The sequence below is a fragment of the Lagopus leucura genome, unplaced genomic scaffold (genome assembly GCF_019238085.1).
Source record: "Lagopus leucura isolate 7727_CA_CO unplaced genomic scaffold, USGS_WTPT01 Super-Scaffold_100016, whole genome shotgun sequence".
NCBI classification, from domain to species: Eukaryota; Metazoa; Chordata; class Aves; order Galliformes; family Phasianidae; genus Lagopus; species Lagopus leucura.
The window spans coordinates 5,376,670-5,383,205 of NW_024962270.1; positions in this window are offsets into that span (position 1 = coordinate 5,376,670).

Genomic DNA, 6,536 nt, shown 5'->3' on the forward strand with positions numbered 1-6,536 from the left:
TAAATAGTACTTAAGCATATATGTAACCTGTAACTGAGTAGAAAAATAGATGAACTGTTGTATGTAGGTCTTGTACCTTGGCTCTGTTATAGAAAGGTAGTAAAAACATGCAGTTAAAGCAAGATAGTGCAAGTAATACAAAAGATGCTAGAGCCTTATCTTGCTGTGTTGGTCTTGCTTTATGCTTTTGCTGCATTGAGGATAAGCAATGATATCATTAGGCTACCAAAAGTCAGTTAAGAATGGCATTTCCAGCTGGGACTTAGGAAAAAACAGAACATTAAAACGGAAAAATGCAGCATTGGAGTATTACAGTCACTGGTGTTTAAAATAAGTCAAGCATGGCTGAATCTAGGGATTGTAAGTGAGATATCAAGACAACTTTCTTTACCCCATTTAATTATTGCTTGATTAATATTTGATTCAAAGTTTGCAGAAAGAGACTTTTTTAAAAAGGCTTTGAAGATCAACTTTGGGTAATATATGTGTTTTTTTCCCTTATCAGTCAATAATATTGAAATCGTCCTTTATAGTAATTAGTAACAGTCCTTATCCTGTATTTCTAATATCAACCCTGACCAGAGCAGAAAGTACTGCATGCACCCTGCAATTTATAATCCACTCTGCCCAGCTCATCAATTATTTTTACAGAAAAAATGTAGTGCCACTGATAGGCATTTTATCTTAGTGTTGCATTCCCACTGCCTGTGGACTGTTGCTTTGAAGACTCTTAAAAGCATTGCTATTTAATGGTAATAGCCAGCGCATCTGCTAAAAAATTTGTTCAGTGTTATTCATTTTCTAACAATGCACTTTCATATATCTATAGTAAGCCCATTTTGATTAATACCAATTTAATCTGAAGTGGACCGTTGCTAAATTCTTAGTGGGTCTACGTTGGAATTTGAAAAAAGGGGATTCAGTTAAGGCAACAGTAACAAAAGTTTAAAAATAATATTTTTCCTTTGGATTACTGTAATAGAATTTTAAGTAAATAATATGTAAACTAAAAGTGTACTTTAAAGGGGATATTGTAGGCATTTTTTATATTAGTTTGTTCCTGGGAGAAATGTTTCCTTCTGAAATCCTTATTCAGTGAGAACTTCCCACAGAGTGAATGAAAGTACATCTCTGATGTTAATTATGTAAAATATTGGAAAGGCATTTCTTAAATCTCCGTGGTTTCTTCCTGTGGTTTCCTCAAGTCTGAAGAGAAACTGGACTGTATATTTTTCTCTTTATGTGCGCTCAGTTATCTGTAACTGATTATCAAAAGAGAAAACTTTTTTTTTTTTTTTTTTTTTTTTTTTTTTAGGGGACATGCAGAGTTTTATCATCTTTATCATATTATGTTAAGCAACTTATTCTGGCAGTTTAAGCCAGAATGCTTTTCTCATTTCTGGATCTTGATCTGCTGAGCTGGATGAAGGAAACAGGACAGGCTTTGGCTTATTGCTTGGGTTTTGTTGTTGTTCCTTTTTCAATTTTTATTTTTTTTTAATTATTATTTTCCATAGACTTAGAAAATCAATGAGCATTTCAATTTCTCTCATACCGCCTGTATATTATTATTATTGCCTATAAGTACTTCAGCATCTTCTTTAATGGAGTATGGCAACAGGGCAACCAAATCTCTTTTACCTTAAAATATGTGTGTCTCTAGTTTGTTGAGGGAAAGTATAAACTGTGAAGTTTGGTTTTTGAACCTCAATTATTTCATTTGGGAAAATGTTTTTGTTGGTTTTCTTTTATGTCCGATTTCATCCTGCTGAGTGTGGATTTCTTAAATGTGGATGTCTGAAAATCAATTTTCTTAAAAATATATTTTATACATGGAAAGTTAGTGGAGTCACTCCAGTTTATGCGCTAAACAGTGGATATTTATTCACAGTGACTCTTGAAGTAGCTATAGCAGAAATAAGTGGGACTTGAAAATTCCAGACTATGAATTTGTGGTAGTGTTGGTACTGTTACTATTCAAGCAGTGGAAGATTTCTGCCATGGAAAACCTGGAGCACAGCAGTGACTGTTAAGCTCTACCAGCACATCATCCATGTTGATAAACCAACATAATCACTCTGTCCTGCTCCTTCCTTTGTGAGCAACTGGTAGGTGGTAAGTAATCTCTTTTTAAGCTATTTTCCCTTTAGTATGTCAGACAAATTATTTGAAGTAATTATGAAAGAGACATAGAATATAAATGTCAGAGTAGATGTAGATGGGAAAATATTACTACAGAGGACTTTTGTAATATGTTGGAAATGTCATTTATGGTTCTGTTTTAATGAATGGGTAATTAGTTGGCTGAACATCATCTCACTGCTTAATAGAATCTTAGTGGATTAACTACATGCTTTATTCATATTATCTTACAGAATTTTTGTGCTTTCTTGCAATGAATAATCTTTTTGCAGGATGCCAGTATAAAAATTGGAGGAGCTCTTTTAATATAACTTGTGCTTATGTTCATTGTTAAATGAATGTAGGTTTAAAAAAATAAAATAAAATTCACATATTGGTGTTTTCTCTAAGCTTTTTTTGTGCAGAAACTACATAGGTTGCTTTGGATGCACTGCCACCTTGGTGATGGAAGGAGTTGTCCTGCTTTGCACAGCTTTCAGCATCCACACCTTGAGCACTGGGTGCAGTTTGGGCACCACAGGATAAGAACTTAAAACTATTTGAGTGTCCAAGGAAGTCCTAAAATAATGGTGAAGAGTTAAGAGGGTAAGATGTATGAGGAGCAGCCAAGGAAAAGAAAGAGAGTGAATAAATGTTAAAAGGAATAAATACACATCCATTAGTTTTATTTAAAAAAATACATAAATCTTTTAGTCCTCTACATCAGCATCAGAAGATTTCTGTCAAAGTGTACCTTTCAGTAGCACTGTATGGAAAACCAGGAGATTGCAGCTGGATTAACTTGGATTTATAATTTATGTTTGTTTTACTTTGTATCTAGCAGAGTGGCATTTGCTGTGAAATTTGGTATCTCAGATAAACCATTTTATTCAGCTGTAATTAGAATAAACTGTCAGCGTGAATTACTGTACATTGGTTTTAGAGATCTTTTTGGAGACAACCATTTCTTACCAAAACAGAGATAGCAATTTGCTGTCTAACTTTGTACATTTGCAAAACACACTTAGTGTAAAATTAATTAGGTCATTAGAAACCTATTATCTTCCCTCAATGCAACTGATTTTGGAAGTATGTTTTCTGTAAAATGTGTCATCTTTGCATTCAAACTTAGTTGTGATTCATTCTTAAAGTTTTCTTTCTTCTTTTTTTACATCAAAATAGAGAGGTGTGGCACAGGTTAGAAGTAATTCTCAGTACTGTGGAATATTCTAAGGGAAAAACTTTATTTTTCAGTAATATTAACGGTCATCAAATTAAGTCCAGTAACTGACATTCTGGAAAAGTAGTTGTTTTTCTTTTCTCCTTCAGTATAGGAATCCACAAATGCATTAGCATTGTTTGTTAGTTCTTCAATTTTCACAACAATGCAATTAATATTAATAATTAATACTTAATAGTAAGAGAGTTTCATCCTATCCTATTGTGACTATCTGAACTATAGTTAATTCTTGCAGCTTTGAGGGCTTCTGAGTATTTCACTGATGGCATGCAACTGGTTTGCTTACCTACCCAGGTGATCTGAGCACATAATTTTAGGATCTGTATTTCCTTTTCTTTCATTTCACAGAGAAAACATTTATCTTTGACCATATACAGAGTTACAATTTCCAGGAGTCTTCTGAGGAATCAAACAGAAAAGCCAAAGCTGTATGTAATTGTTCTTTAAAAGACTTAATGACCACTTTTCTCCTTCAGTTGCAGACAGTGATATTGATATATAGAAGAAGAATCTTCCGTTTCTAGCCTTGTCTCTTGGTAGGCAAAAGTTCTCTTATCTGTTCTTAATGTATTGAACCTGAACTCATTTTTGCATAGTATTAACTGTTGAGGAGCATTTTTAAAGTACAGTGCTGATGATGTGAAATATTACAGGCCAAACATAAGAAAGTTACAGAACAAATCAGGCTGGCAAGGAGAGGTACGCTCGTGAATTACACAAATTAGATTCTGTGTCTTTTTTTAAAATAAGACTGAATGCAGTAGATCTGGTTACACATGAATTGGAGGTATAACCTAAAGCTTTTCATGTCTCTTAAGTAGTTCAATCTGAAGAGATCTCTTTGTGAGCATCAGATATTAAATTAGTGTATGATTTTAAATGTGTGTAAACACTATCATTAGATATTCTCTTTAATGAAATTTTGTGAAAGAAAAAGCAAATGTGAGAAGTTCACTAATCTGTTCTTACCTGTATTTTCTCTCATGCATAATAAATTATATGAACATTTATTTTACCCTTTCTTTATTTCTAATGACTAGAGATGAATTTGTCAGATTATGCCTTACCCCAAGATTGAAGTTTTTATGATGCTCAGAAGGTAGTTTTGAAATTCTATTACTTTTAAAATAGTCTTGATGTGTGAGGAAAACAGACTACAGTTCTGTGACAAAGAAAGGCCTTATTGTGCTATCAGGGAAGGAACAGTTTGCCTGTTTAAATGATAGTTAGACTGAGACCTTCCAAGCTGCTGAAGCAGTTTGAGTTCCTTGGTTCCATTTATTTTGACAGGGAAAAAAGCTCTCAAATGGGGATGTGTTAAAGCCTGGACTCGCAATCTTAGATAAATGTCTGAGTGAATGCTGAGTTTAATTCATGGACAAACAGCTGTGTTTCAGAATGCATTTCTTTTCTTTATATAATTGTAAAGAGCAGCTGTTCTTTTTTCCTCTGTAACTATTTTTGAATTCTGATCATTCCTCCCACCTCCAAATTATGAACTGCTTTTAAAAATTCATAATTAATCCAGTCCTGAATTTTGAAGCTACTGTTCACTGGCAGTGATGAAGCAGGAATGACTCCTGTCCGTTGAGTAAACTCTGTACTGGGGCATCTTTACAGCTGTCATCCCAATGAAGACATTCTGAATCTTTGTTTGCAAGTTGAGACAATGATGTATCTACTGCTACCGTACAGTTTAACTGTATCGCTATTGGGTGAATTCTGTGCTGAACTATTCTTTGCAGTATAACTCTTTACCCTATCTCAGTTGATCTCTTTAGTATGTTCCTTTTTTTTTTCTGTTTCCAAAACAGAATGTCTCAAAAGATATTGTCTATAATGAGCAAGTCTTCCATGCAGACATGTCCTTTTCATGCTCTGCTATGCTTTTCTTTCCACCCTTCAAAGGAGGAAATCTTGTGTGGACCCTTTTGACTAGAATTTGTATTTAGTACATTCTTCTGTGCCTTCTTTCAAGCCACCTTCCTAGTTTTCCCTCTCTCATGCAGACTTCCCTGCTGCGAGTCTGAGTGCTGCTGATCATACAGGCAGGATTCAAGTCAAAAACACAGCAAGCATAATTTACCTTTCAGCTTTCAGATGTCAGACTTTTGTTTTTGCTTTCAGCAATTGCACCAGGTTGCTACAAGCAAGATTGTTTTGGCTGTCTTTAAAACATAGGAATTTTTTTTTCACTTTTTACGTTCTAAAACTTTAGTAGAAAATCCTAACAGACTGATCCAGTAAGAACTCTCAATGTGACAAAGAATTATTTTACAGTTAGACTGACTTTGTGAAGAGACTCTTATCAGATAAAAGAGGGAAAAAAAAAAGCCATATCTCATTTATTGACCTCTCTTCTGAGTCAATAAACTAAAATAAGAACCAGAAAATATCAGACTTTAGTAAGAATCATCCCAAAGGGCCTGCTTCAAGCACTGCTTCAATGAGTACTGCTTTTTATCTTTTGAATTACATGGAGTTATAAGCAAAGGGCATCTTCACTTTAAAGTAAACAGATGAGAAATTTTCAGCAAACCTGTAGAAAGTTGGTTTGATCTTGTCTTAGTTCTTAAATATTCAGTGAAGATATTGAAATAGATAGGCGCTTGCATTTTAGTGTTCTGGATTTGAAACGATACTGGATGTTTAAGTATTGAAATGTATAAACTTCAGTACATGTACAACATCGTTCACATTGAGAATCTGCACAAGTATTAATGTAATCAACTATTCAGGCCTTTTCTGAGCATTTTAAAGGTAAGATGCAGCAGACTGACACTGGCTTTCCAATTTTGCAGTGTAAGTTTATTTGACCATAATATTCGTCTGATACTTCATAAGCGAAAATATCATTTCTGCAGAATAGTCAGAATACAGTTAATTAGCAGAGTGCTGACCATGCACAAACTCAGATCTCTCTAAAACGTTAAGATGACAGTAAGCTGATCCTGCAAGTTTGCTGTGTTTTTAATTGTCTGCTTGTGGCATGCTTGCCCAATATTGATGCATATGCGTGGTTCAGGCAACCAGTAAGCATGCTAAATAACTGCTCATGAAAACCTGATGAAAACTTAACTTTGGTTTTACAGACATAATGCTGCAAGTCCAGTCTGAGTCAACATGGCTTTCTTTTCTTTTCTTTTCTTTTCTTTTCTTTTCTTTTCTTTTCTTT